At 41.7% G+C, this 13,077-nt stretch overlaps 1 protein-coding gene across 11 annotated transcripts in view; it reads right to left on the bottom strand.

Moving 5' to 3' along the window:
• Positions 1-13,077, bottom strand: part of C7H10orf90 (chromosome 7 C10orf90 homolog) — a 241,458-nt gene that overhangs the window by 9,955 nt on the left and 218,426 nt on the right. The window lies entirely within an intron of this gene.

Genomic DNA, 13,077 nt, shown 5'->3' with positions numbered 1-13,077 from the left:
CCCCTATTCCAGCCCAGAAACTCAAAATGTGAACCCCAGTAAAGGGCTCCTTCCTGTCCATTGCCAAAATGGTGTATGGTCCCTAACTCCTGGGAGCTCTACAGAGGCTGGGAAAGTGAGGCACAATATTTCCTGCACCAAGCACACTGTTGTGGAAGGAAACCCAGCTACTAAATGAGTAGTCTTACCCAGTCTCCAGGATTTAATGACTGCCCCCATCCTCAAGTGACCTCACTCAACATGACAGGAAATTATTTCTTTTTGCTTTTATGAAGATAATATAAGCATTGGTAAGTTAACTATTATACTTTTATGATGTACATGTGGTGATCCTTTGGGCTTGCCTGACTCATGGCTAAGACCTGCGGGCAATCCTTTAGGCCTCTGCCTGGTGCTCTGTGCCCTGGAACAAGCTACTTGAGCACTGAAATTCAGTTCCTATCCTGCTTCATGGGGGCAGAGAATCTTCTTTAAAGTTCTTGGCAGGACAGAAGGGAATGGTCTGTATGAAAGTGTTCTATAAACTGTGAAAAAGTTAATGCTAACTACCACTGTCCCCCTCTGTACTTGACCCCTACCTTTCCCACTCACATTTCAGTTCATCCTTATAATGACCAAGGAATGTAGGTCTTATTCTCTTCCATCCAGGTGAGGAAAGGGCGGTCTTATGATTAAATAACTTACTTCAGATCTCAAAATAAGTAGTTAAGAGACCTGAGAATTAAGCACTAACAGAATCAGTGAGATTTTTGTTCTCTATAGAAGATGTATACAGTTGAGGTTCTCAAAGCAGGGCTTCATTTTCAGTAAATGTTAACATCTGTGTGGCTTCCATTGACTTTCCTATCCCTGAATAGGCAGTAATCAGCTGCACCTAGAAACCTGTCACAATGCAAATTCTGTCTTCACTCCAGGTCATCAGCATCAGGAATTCTGGGGGTAGACCAGTAGTCTGTGTCACCAGCCCTCCAGGTGATCCTGGTATTTGCCTTCATTTGAGGACCACTATTACTTTGACAGATGGTAACAAGAGGGGTTGGAAAGAAGCAAAGTCCTCCTGTGAGTTTCATAGCCTTAAGGAAGAATTGCCAGACATAATGCAAGATGTCCAGTTAAATTTGCATTTCAGATAAATGATGAAACTTTTAAAAGTGTAAATTCAAATATTACATGGAACACCCTTTGGCAAAACAATTGTTTATTATTGATCTGAAGGGCAAATTTGGCCTGGCATCCGATATGTCATTAGGTAAATATGGCAACCTTACTTTGAGCATTTGTTGACCCTCTACCATGCCATGGCAATGAAGTATCAGGTCCACCAAGCCCAAGGCCCAGTGTCACAGTGTGAAAGAGCTGCCTGCGAAAGCACTGCTGGTGTAGTGAACCTCTAGTCTTTATTGCTTTTATTGGTCATTCTGTCAGCTCACAGAATAGCATGGCTGATCTGCCATTGTGGTATCTGTGAATACTTTCTGAAGGGAATGTGACTAACTCTTCTTTTTGCAGAAGACTTTGTGCTGGAAGCTAGCACAGCGGCATTGTTACAGATGCCAGGGGAGCTAATGTCGAGCCACCTCTGGGCAGGGCCTGTTAAGTACGGAAGCTTCCAGTGAGGCAAAGCCAGGCACAGATGGAGATAGGCACCATTCCCTGCTGTTCAGGAGGCCCTGGGGCTCTCAGCCATCACTTTCTGGCATTGCTAGACCAAAGTGTTATAGGTAAAGAGAGAAAGACCATTTCCTCATGGACCCAGATATCTATGGAAAAAAGGCAAATTGAAACTCCAGTTGCAGTTTCCTTAGAAAAGCTCGGTAGATACGTAGCAAAGATTCCCAGAGCAGTGCTTCCAAAATGGACTTTCAAGAGTTAGGTAAAAGTACTCCAAAGTCAAAGAAGTTTAGGGAAAAGAAGGTTAAATGGATTTAATCACTGTTTTCTGCTGTAGGACTTATAAGTATCTTTAATAAGCATTGGGCTTTGTAAACTTCCAAGAGAATACAATATAAAAGACATAAAACATTTTTCAAAAGAATCTGAAAGTAATGGTCCTCTTCTGAAATGTATTCTTGGTAGCACATGGCTAGAGGACACTAAGAAGAAAAGTGAAGCCAACTATGGGACATTAACAGAATTCATTCTCATCTTTCAAAATTACTGGTGCTTGCTGGATAGGATTTACACATGATATATAAATTAATGATATAATAATAAAGGGTACATTCATCAAGAGGATAAAACAATTTTATATATGCATGCACTCAACATCAGAACACCTAGATTTATAAAGCAAATAACAGATTTGAAAGTAGATATAGACAGCAGCACAATAACACTAAGGGACTTCAGTACCTCACTTTGAACAACTGATGTTGAAAGGCAGAAAATCAGTAAGAAAACATTGCACTTGAATTACATCTTGCACCAAATGGACCTAATAGTCATATACAGAACATTCTATCCCAAAGCATCAAAATACACATTCTTCTCAAGGGCACAGAGAATATTCTCCAGAATAGATTGTATGTTAGGCTACAAACAAGTCTTAGAGAATTTAAGAAGACTGAAATCATATCAAATATCTTCTCTAGCCACAATGGCATAAAACTAAAAATTCATAAACATATCAAAATTAAACAATATACTCCAGAATAGTTAATGGCCAAAGAAGAAATCAAAAGCTAACTAAAAAATTTCTAAAGCTAAATAAAAATGAAATAGCATGCACAAATTTATGGGATTCAACAAAAGCAGCTCTAAGAGGGAAGTTTATAGCAATAAATTCCTACCTTCAAAAAGAAGAAAAAAGATCCCATTCAATATAACATTACATCTGAAGGAATGAGAAAAAGAACAAACTAGTAGCAGAAGGGAGGAAATGATAAAGATCAGAGAAGAAATAAAGAATAGGAAAATAACATGAAGGATTAAGAAAACTAAGTTGGTTTTTGAAAAGATAAAGAAGAGGGGAAAACATTTAATCTAAGGAAAAGAGAGAAGATGAGAAGAATGAAGTTAGAAATTACACATTACAACTGATACCACAGAAATACAAAGGATCATAAGAGACCACTATGAAGAGACATATGCCTATAAATTAGATAGCCTCAAAGAAACGGATAAATTTCTAGAAACATAAAACCTACCAAGAATGAACCAAGAAAAAAACTGAAGATCTGAACAGACCAATAAAGAGTAAGGAAATTGAGTAAGAAATAAAAAATTTCCCATCAAAGAAAAGTCCAAGACCTACCGGCTTCTTGGCTGAATTCTACCAAACATTTCAGGAAGAATATCCTTCTCAAACTTTTCTAAACAATTGAAGAGAAGGCAATACTTCCAACATCATTTATGGGCCAACATTACCATGAAATCAATTTAGACAAGATCACTATGAGAAAAGAAAATTAAAGGGCTAGGGATATAGCTTAGTGGTAGAGCACTTGTCTAGCATGCACGAGGCTCTGTGTTCAATCCTCAGCACCATAAAATAAATAAATGAATAGACAGATATATGGTAGATAGACAGCTACAAATCAGTGTCTTCAATGACTACATAAATGTAAAAATCCTCAGCAAAATATTAGAAAACTGAATTCTATGGCCCAGTAAAAGGATCATTCACCATGATCAAGTGGTGTTTGTTCCTGGAAAGCAAATTCACAAATGTGACAAGCAATATTAACAGAATGAAGGATAAAAGCCCTAGTTTGACAAACTTCAATATTCTTTCATGATAAAAAAAATTCAACAAATAGAAGTAATGCATAGACGATAAAGCTCAGAGATGATAACTTCTTCTCAATGGAACCCCAGCAGCACAGCAACTAAGAGATAGCATAGATAAATGGGACTTCATAAAACTAAAAAGCTTTTGCTCAACAAAAGAAATGGTCTCTAAACTGAAGAGAACACCCGCAGAGTGGGAGAAAATATTTGCCAGCTACACATCAGACAAAGGACTGATAACCAGAATATATAGGGAACTTAAAAAACTAAATTCTCCCAAAATTAATGAACCAATAAAGAAATGGGCAAGTGAACTAAACAGAACTTTCTCAAAAGAAGAAATTCAAATGGCTAAAAAACACATAAAAAATGCTCACCATCTCTAGCAATAAAGGAAATGCAAATTAAAACCACACTAAGATTCCACCTCACCCCTGTTAGAATAGCCTTCATTAGCAACACCACTAACAACAGGTGTTGGTGAGGATTCGGGGGAAAAAGGAACCCTCTTACACTGCTGGTGGGAATGTAAACTAGTACAACCACTCTGGAAAAAAATTTGGAGGCTACTTAAAAAGCTAAACATTGATCTACTATATGATCTAGCAATACCATTCTTGGGGATATACCCAAAAGACTGTGACACAGGTTACTCCAGAGGCACCTGCACACCCATGTTTATTGCGACACTATTCACAATAGCCAAGTTATGGAAACAGCCAAGATGCCCCACCACTGATGAATGGATTAAGAAAATGTGGTATCTATACACAATGGAATTTTATGCAGCCATGAAGAAGAACGAAATGTTATCATTCGCTGGTAAATGGATGGAATTGGAGAACATCATTCTGAGTGAGATTAGCCTGGCCCAAAAGACCAAAAATTGTATGTTCTCCCTCATATGTGGACATTAGATGGAGGGCAAACACAACAAGGGGATTGGACTTTGATCACATGATAAAGCGAGAGCACACAAGGGAGGGGTGAGGATAGGTAAGACACCTAAAAAACTAGATAGCATTTGTTGCCCTCAACGCAGAGAAACTAAGGCAGATACCTTAAAAGCAACTGAGGCCAATAGGAGAAGGGGACCAGGAACTAGAGAAAAGGTTAGATCAAAAAGAATTAACCTAGAAGGTAACACACACGCACAGGAAATCAATGTGAGTCAACTCCCTGTATAGCTATCCTTATCTCAACCAGCAAAAACCCTTGTTCCTTCCTATTATTGATTATACTCTCTCTTCAACAAAATTAGAAATAAGGGCAAAATAGTTTCTGCCGGGTATTGAGATGGTGGGGGTGGGGGAAGGGGGGAGAAATGACCCAAATATTGTATGCACATATGAATAAAAAAAAAAAGAGATGATAAGTTCAAGTTAGCATCATACTCTGATGCTAACTGAAGAACTAAAGGTACTTCCTCCAAGATCAGGACCAAGACAAACACACCTACTCTTACCACTTGTATTCAACGAAGTACTGGCAGTCCTAGTCAGAGCAAGTAGGCAAGAAAAAGAGATAAATGTGGAGAGCAGATTATGAAAAGCCTATGAGAACTAGATGTAAACAAGGCGAGATGCAGCTTTTACCTGTAAGCCGAGATAGGCACAGCGCTGGTCATGAAACAGAAAAAAGAAGGACAGCTGTGTCTCCTAAGCTTGTGTTCAGAGAAGCAGGTATGCAGGTTTCTCCTGTTACTATGTCACGCCCCTCCCCAAGAGCCTCTGCTCCACCCCGTTTGCCTCCCGCTGAAGGAGGGCTGGGGGGCTTTTTGCTTTTTGCCTTTGGCTTTTACACTGGGCTCTGGAGGGTTTTTCGGGGTGTGGCTTTTGCTTTGGGCTTTTTGGTGTGGTAAGTTTTTGGAAGGGAAAAGAATTGCTAAAGGGAAATTGCTGAAGGGAAAAGTATGGCTAAAGAGGGGTTGATAGAAAATCTGCACCAAGAACTTTAACATAGGCCTTAGGAAAGAAAGCCAAAGAAAGAACTTTAACATAGGCTTTAGAAGCTAAAGAAAAGCCTAAGAGAACATGGGACAGTGCTAGACAGAGGACCAAGACTTTGCAAGTCTGAGCACAGAGGCTTTAAGAAAGCTAAAAGAGAGAATGCTAAAGAAAAGCTGCAAGCCTGGGGGCAAAAGACTTTAGAGCAATTAGGCTAAAGATAAGCTAAGAGAAAACACAACACGGGACAGTGCCAGTCTCAGGAAAGAGGTATCAAGCAAGGTTTTAAAGAAGACTTTAGAAACAAGGTTTTAAAAAAACTGCAAGGAGTAAGGCCTTAAAAAATAAAGACAGAGAAAAGAAGCAGTAAGCGTTGGGCATCTCCACCTGAGCACCCAACACACCTGACCCCACTTCCTGTCTGTTGTCTTTTCGGGGTATCTCCTGTCGCCCCCAGTTAGGTTTGTAGGACAAGCTGGTGCGGGCCATGAGAGATAAAAGTATTAAAATTGAAAAGAAAGAATTTGAACTCTGTTCTCTACATGTGAAACCCCTAACGACTGCACCAAACACTCTTAGCTTAATTTTAAAAATTCAGTGAAGTTGCATGATACAAAATGAAAATACAAAAATCAGCAGTGTCTTATACACTAACAATGAAATATCTGAAAAACAAATCAAGGAAACAATCCTGTTCTAACAGTTTCAAAATGAAATAATTAGGAAAAAGTTCAATAAGGACATGAAAGAATTGTACTTTAAAACACTGATGAGAGAAACTGAAAAAGACATAAATAAATGAAAAGCTATCCTGTACTCATGGATTTGAATAACACTGATAAAATGTCCAGATTACCTAAAGTAATCTACAGATTCAATGCAATCCCTATCAAAATTTCATTGGCAATTTTCACAGAAAAAGAAAAAAGTTACTAAAATTCACACAGAGCCACAAAAGACCCTAAATAGCCAAAGCAACAAGAACAAAGCTGGAGGAATCAAACTGCCTGATCTCAAAAAAATAACCTGATTTCAAAAATAGGCAAAGGACACTAGTAGATATTTCTCAAATGGCCAGCAGGTATTTCTCATCCACAGGGAAATTCAAATTGAAACCACAATGAGATGTCACTTCACGCCTATTAAGGTGGCCTGCCGGTTATGAAGAGAAAAAACCTACAGAAAGTAGGGCAAGGGGGTGGAGAAAAGAGAACCTGTGTGCAGTATTTGTAGGAATCCATATTAGAACAGTCGTTAAGGAAAACATGAAGGTTCCTCAAAAAATTAAAAATAGAACTGCTATAAGGTGTAGCAATCACATAGCTGGGTATGTGTTTCCTTTCATTTCAAAGGAAATGAAACGGTCATTTGAAGAGAGCCTGTGTTCATCACAGCATTATCCGTAAGAGCCAAGACACGGAATCAGCAAAGTGTCCATCACAAACGACTGGATAATGTCACACACACACACAATACCATTCGGCTTCACGAAAAAAAGAAATCCTGTCATTTGTGGCAACATGGGTCAACCTGGAGGACATTATGTTAAGTGAAATGAACCTGACACAGAAAGGCAACACCGCACGCTATCACTTACATGAGAGAAAGAAAGCTGGATTCACAGAAGCAGATAAGATGGTGATTACCAGGAGCAGAGGTGGGAGATTGGTGAGTTGTAGTCAAAGAGAACAGTTTCAATGAGATGGGAGGAGTAAGTTGTGAAGGCCTACTGTACAGCATGGTGACTGTTAGGAAAAACGCCGCTCTCAAAGAAAGCTCACGAGAAAACTCATGTCCATAGAGCAAGGTTTAATGGCAGGCCCAAACTGCCAGGCTGGCCAGGGAAAAGATGACGCAGCCAAGAGCCTGGGAGAGCAGTGGCTTTTATAGAAGGGGGAGGGGAAGGAAGTTAGCGCATGCGCAGTAGTCTCTGGTGGGGTGTGGCTGTCTTAGAGCACGGGAATTGGTTTAAGGGTGGGGCTGCCATTTTGGCTGATTCACAAAATGGTGACATTATTGTTCTATCAGTGACTATAGTTAATAATAAAGTATTATAATTTAAATTACTATGAGAGAGATCTTAAATGTTCGCACCACAAAAAAGAAGGATGTGAGGTAAAAGATGTTAATTATCTGACTCAATTATTTCACAATGCACTCATTTAGGAAAACACACTACATCTTAAGTACATATAATTTTTTTCAATTAAACATTAATAAAGCTGAAACAAAATAGGTGTGTTTTTAAGTGACAAATTAAAACTCAAATCACGTAGCTTGACATCACGCAGCTGCATCCATTCCAAGTCTGGTAGTGAGTGTTTATTAAAGTCAGCATTTGCTCCAATTCCAGGGTTTTCCAGCATGTTTTAGAGAACAAAATGTGGTGATTTACAGATGACTGATAAAAAAATTTCATGCTGGTGGCAAGTACATTTAATCCTTATGTTACTACAGAGTTTTTTACTTAACTGCTTTGTGGAATATAAAGTGAAGTAATTTGGGAAACAACAATTGTACTCTCTCGTAAGTCATTTTCCTTATCACTCTGCAATTCAGTGTTTGTACTTTATGCTATTTTAATTGGAAATAACATCATCCTTAGTCTAATTCTAGTCAACAGACATACATTGGTCTTTCTTCCTATGTTTCTTTAAAAAAATGCAACACGGTGTTGCACATGGCAATATCTAAAAGACACTGCTAACAGTGTACATGTGAATAACTTTGAATCAGAGAAATAGTCTTTAAGTAACTCATGCTTCTTGTTTTCTTTGGGACAAAGTAAAAATTTACTTTTATCTGATAAGCACATTTTTAAATTCCTTTGTGATTAATATTGGGAGGACTAACCATAAATATTTATTTCAACATTTTATGGAAAAACACTCATGAGATTAGATCGGGCAACAGTGAGCACCAGGCACCCTGCTCAGCTAGCTGCGTGATATGCAGCACACTTTTATTACAGCAATGACTTCTGCTCCCTTCTCGATCTGCTGGGTTACATCTCAAGCAAGATGCTTGAGGAATCCAAATTAATGTTAACACTTGCTTCAGCCAAGAACCTTCAGTGAAGGCTGATCTGCTGGGGAAGGAAGTTTGCTTCCTCTATGGTCTGAGAGTTGAATGGCTCTGACTCGGCTCACCTTGGGAAGTGTGGATAATGCAATTCAGATTAAGTCAGTCTGATGTACATGCATGAGAAGTCTCAGTGACTCAGTGGGGCATGTGTCTGTTAGTGCTTCCAGTCCAGGAACGTTTTCCCAGAATACCCACATGACTATAATCCAAAGTGAAGAAGGTAAGAGGGTAGGTCATTTGTACCCACACAAGAGCCATGAGTGTCCTCGTGGCGGGGGGAGGCTAGGAGGGAAGGGTTTTATGGAGGGAATATTCCTGGTGAATTTTCTGCACATGTAAAGGTGAACTCAACCTGAGAGAGCCAAGGAAGAGGATCATGACAGGTGGACAGAAAAGGAGCTGAGTAAGAAAGTGGCCAGGCCGCATGGGCGTGTTTAGGCCCTGCCAGGCTTTCTGAGTTGACTGCAGCATTGCATACAGGTAGCAGTCATTATCCATCATCCACCAAGTGCTCAGATGAGAAGTTGAGAAGTGAAAGCTGGTTCAGACAGGCCATGCATGGGTCAAGAAGGTACAGGAAAGGCCTAATGAAGAGGCTAGACTTGAGATGGGCTTGTGAGGGCAGGAAGGATGATGTGGCACAGAGAAGGGACAGAGAAACTGTCCCTTTGGGTAAGACCCGCAAATGAGATTGACCAGGCCAGGGGTGGCAGAGTCAGGTTAGGAGAATGAGTTTCAGGATGGGGATATAATCCAGGGAGGCTGGGACCCCAGCCCAGTGAGAGATGGTTAGGGCCAGGTCTGGGGAGTGGCAGTGGGCACAGGATGAAGCTGCATGTCACAAAGAATGGTGAGGGCTGCATATACTTGCTATAGGTGTGGAGCCCCCACTACCTGCAGACAGAGTAGTATCCCTACTCCCTGCAGGTGCTGAATACCTATTGCCTAGGGGCCATACCTATGGTTTTCACCTGCTTTCAGACTATTCTGTTGGGTTCTACTTGTAAGGCAGAAGCAATGACTAATTCTGTCCCAGGTTACAGTCAACCTTTGCACATGATCCAGACCATCTGGGATCCCAGGAGCTATGTGGCAATGATGGAGAATCTTTGGGTATGGCTCTCAGGTGACTCTAGTGAACTGACCAGGTAGAGTGCTGGCTTGGAAAGAAGAGAGGACCTCATGTGGAGTATCTGTCATGTCCAAGACTGAAAGTAAAGCCCTCTTGCCAGTTTCCCTCATGTCCTCCAGCTCAGCTTCTCTCCTTTACAGCTCAGCAAACAATTTCCACTGATTATCGCACCTAAGACCCTCTCACCTCTCTCAGGGTGCACAAGTGCCCTGAGCTAGGCTTGCCTTCACTGTATCTTGCCTACAGCTACTGTACACAGCTCCCTACCTGGGCCTCTGACCTCAGAATGAGGCCAAACATAGTAGTTACATATATAGTGCCTATTGGCCTGCTTGCGTTCATTTTCCCTTGAGCAGTTCTTTGGCCCTGTCCCCTTTTACCCTGTCCCCACAGCTGTGCTGAGCATCTCCAGCCACTTCTCACTATTGTGCTTTTACCTCCTCATCTACCCTGCACCAGGACTCACCTGTGCAGTTTCAATTCACTGCAATGCAACTGGGAGGCCTCCATCAAGGGCTGGGGACTGTACCCCCCGCTGCCACCATAATAATATTATTTCCAAGTTCCTGGTCCCTCTGTCATCACCAAGTGTTCACAAAAGTTCCCTGTCTACAAAGAGACCCTTAACCCTAATCAGCACCTACACACACATGCACGCACACATGCACACACAAGACATATTCTGCCTGAGCCTCAGAGGCTGCTTGGAATCCATCATGAAACAGCTGTCCTTGTCACAGTCATCTCTGCAAATGCAGTGACTTACTTCTCCCAGCTCGGTTAGATGCCAGAGTTCCCACCTGAACTTCCTGGGTTCTATTCCTGAGCCAACACTGTTCCGTGGAGCCCTGACGGGAGGTGGCAACCCAGGCCCAGAAAAGCAAACCTGAGTCTTCACCAGATGCCTTGACACCGCAGCCAGAGCTCATTCACGCACATGATTTATGAACTCATTTAGAATGTAAGGAAAACATCTGCATTTTGCTTTTATCATCTTGCCAGCAGACAGGCTGAAGACAAGATGGGTACTGTAGACTTGTTTAATGGGACCTTAAACATTCCCTCTCACTTGCCTGAGCTCACTCAAGCCTCTGGTTCCAGATTTTGTCTGATTTAACTGACCTAACACAAACAAACATGACAATAAAGCTCTCATCAACATGTCAATATTGTAAGGACAGTTGGAATGGCCATAAAATCAGCCAAGTCCCCCTACCAAAGCATTCCAAAGTTGCCAGAACTGTCTTGGAATTTGGGGAATAAAAAGGTGCCCTGGTTATTAAATACTCTTGACTGGGCCTAATCCCCTTTTATTATATACAATTTAATGATTTTGTTCATAGGAATGAGAATTTATATTAGTGTTGTGGAAAGCATCAAAGTTGGATGATGTAGTGAGTACAACTGTACCCCCTACCCCCGAAGATATATTCAATCCTAATTCCCCATGCCTGCAAATGCCTATTTTGACTTCATCATTAGAAGTATGGTTCTCGCAGATGTAATCAAGATAAGCTCATGCTGGGTTGGGTGGACCTTAACCCATGGTATAAGAAGAGGAAATCTGGACACAAAGACACACAGACTCAGGGAAGGAGGCCATGTGAAGACAGAAGACAGAGCCAGAGCCTAGCATGGTGCTGTCACACACTGAGGAGCACCAAGGATGGCCAGGAGCCACCACAGCTGGGACACAGCCATGGAAGATGTCTTCCCTCTGAGGTTTCAGAAGGGACCAACCCTGTTGACACCTTGGCTCTGACTTCTGGCCTCCAGAATTATGAGAGAATACAATCTATTATTTTACGCCACTTTGTATGTGGCGATTTCCTACAGCAATCTTAGGAAAGTAGAACAGATGACCAAGGCCACATTGCTTCTGATACTCAGGAAACTTGTGCCATCACTGCAGCACAGATGGAAAGCCTGACTCAGGAGAGGAGAAAGTCAGCATAGCACCTGCTAGAGTTTGGATCTAGAATGTCCCCCCACAAAAGGCCCATTTTCAAGGCTCAGTTCCCAGCTTGGAGTATTGGAAGATGGTAGAAACATTAAGTGGTGGGGTCTCAGGTCATTGGAGGAGTACCCTCAAAGGGATTCTTCTCTCTTTCTTCCTGGCTATCACGAGGTAAGCAGCTTAGTTCCACCATGTGTTCCCTGCCATGACGTGCTGCCTTGCCACAGGCCCCAAAGCAATGAAACCAACTAATCATAGACCTCCAAAATTGGGAGCCAAAACAAACCTCTTATCTCAAGTGTTTGTTATAGTAACATAAAGCTGAGTGACACAGTACCACACTGTACAAGTTCCCTACTGCCTGGGTCTCTATTTTTTTCCTACACAAGGAAAAGGGATCTGCTAAATAGGAAGGTCCTCAGATGCTATTAGGTTAGGTGTGTGTATGAGTAGGCTGTGCTCTAAGGCAGTATCACTGTATATTTGTTTACATTAGTTTTGGGAGCCTGACCATTTTTATCAAGCGATACCTTTAGGCACTGTTAAGGCTGAGGGACCACACAGAGTAGGCACCACCACCCAACCTCTCAGGGCAAGAGCCAGGACCAAGGTGGGGCTGGCCTTGGTCTTCATAGCACCTTGAGAAGTACGTGCCCGAACCGTGATGTTCTTTGTTTGAGCCAGAAGCCAAACACACCCAACCCAAGCCCACATCTACCATCTGTCTTGAAGCACTGTCTGGATACACATTGTACAATAGGAAGTTTTTTGTTCATCTACCTTGTTTGTTTCCATTTCTCAGCATATTGGAAAGTGTCCTGAGGAAGACACAATAGGAGTCTTGCCAAAGATAACAGGTTGTCTTTGCACAAGAAGGATGCATCCAAGGCCACCCCTGCCAAGATCTCTAGACAGTTTTCACACAGTACTCTGGGTGGCAGAAAGGAGACAGCCTGCCCATGACCCACGGGGGCTAACAGGAATACATGACAACACCTGTTTTCCTCTACCCCCAGTTCCCCTTGGTAATGTTTGCTAAGCTTAATTTAGTGAATATGGTCATGTTCCCAAAAGACTTCCATTCAGAATTATCCACATGATTTCACCTCCTGAGGGCCAAAGCGTTTTCCTAGGAAGAGAGCCCTCATTCCTCTATCCAGAGGAATAAAACAGAGACATCTCCAGGCCTCCAGATTCTATGATTTGGGTTGGCAGGCAGTAAGTGTGCT

This window comes from Castor canadensis, chromosome 7 (assembly GCF_047511655.1).
Source record: "Castor canadensis chromosome 7, mCasCan1.hap1v2, whole genome shotgun sequence".
In the NCBI taxonomy this organism is placed as follows: Eukaryota; Metazoa; Chordata; class Mammalia; order Rodentia; family Castoridae; genus Castor; species Castor canadensis.
This window is presented reverse-complemented; position numbering and strand designations above follow the sequence as displayed.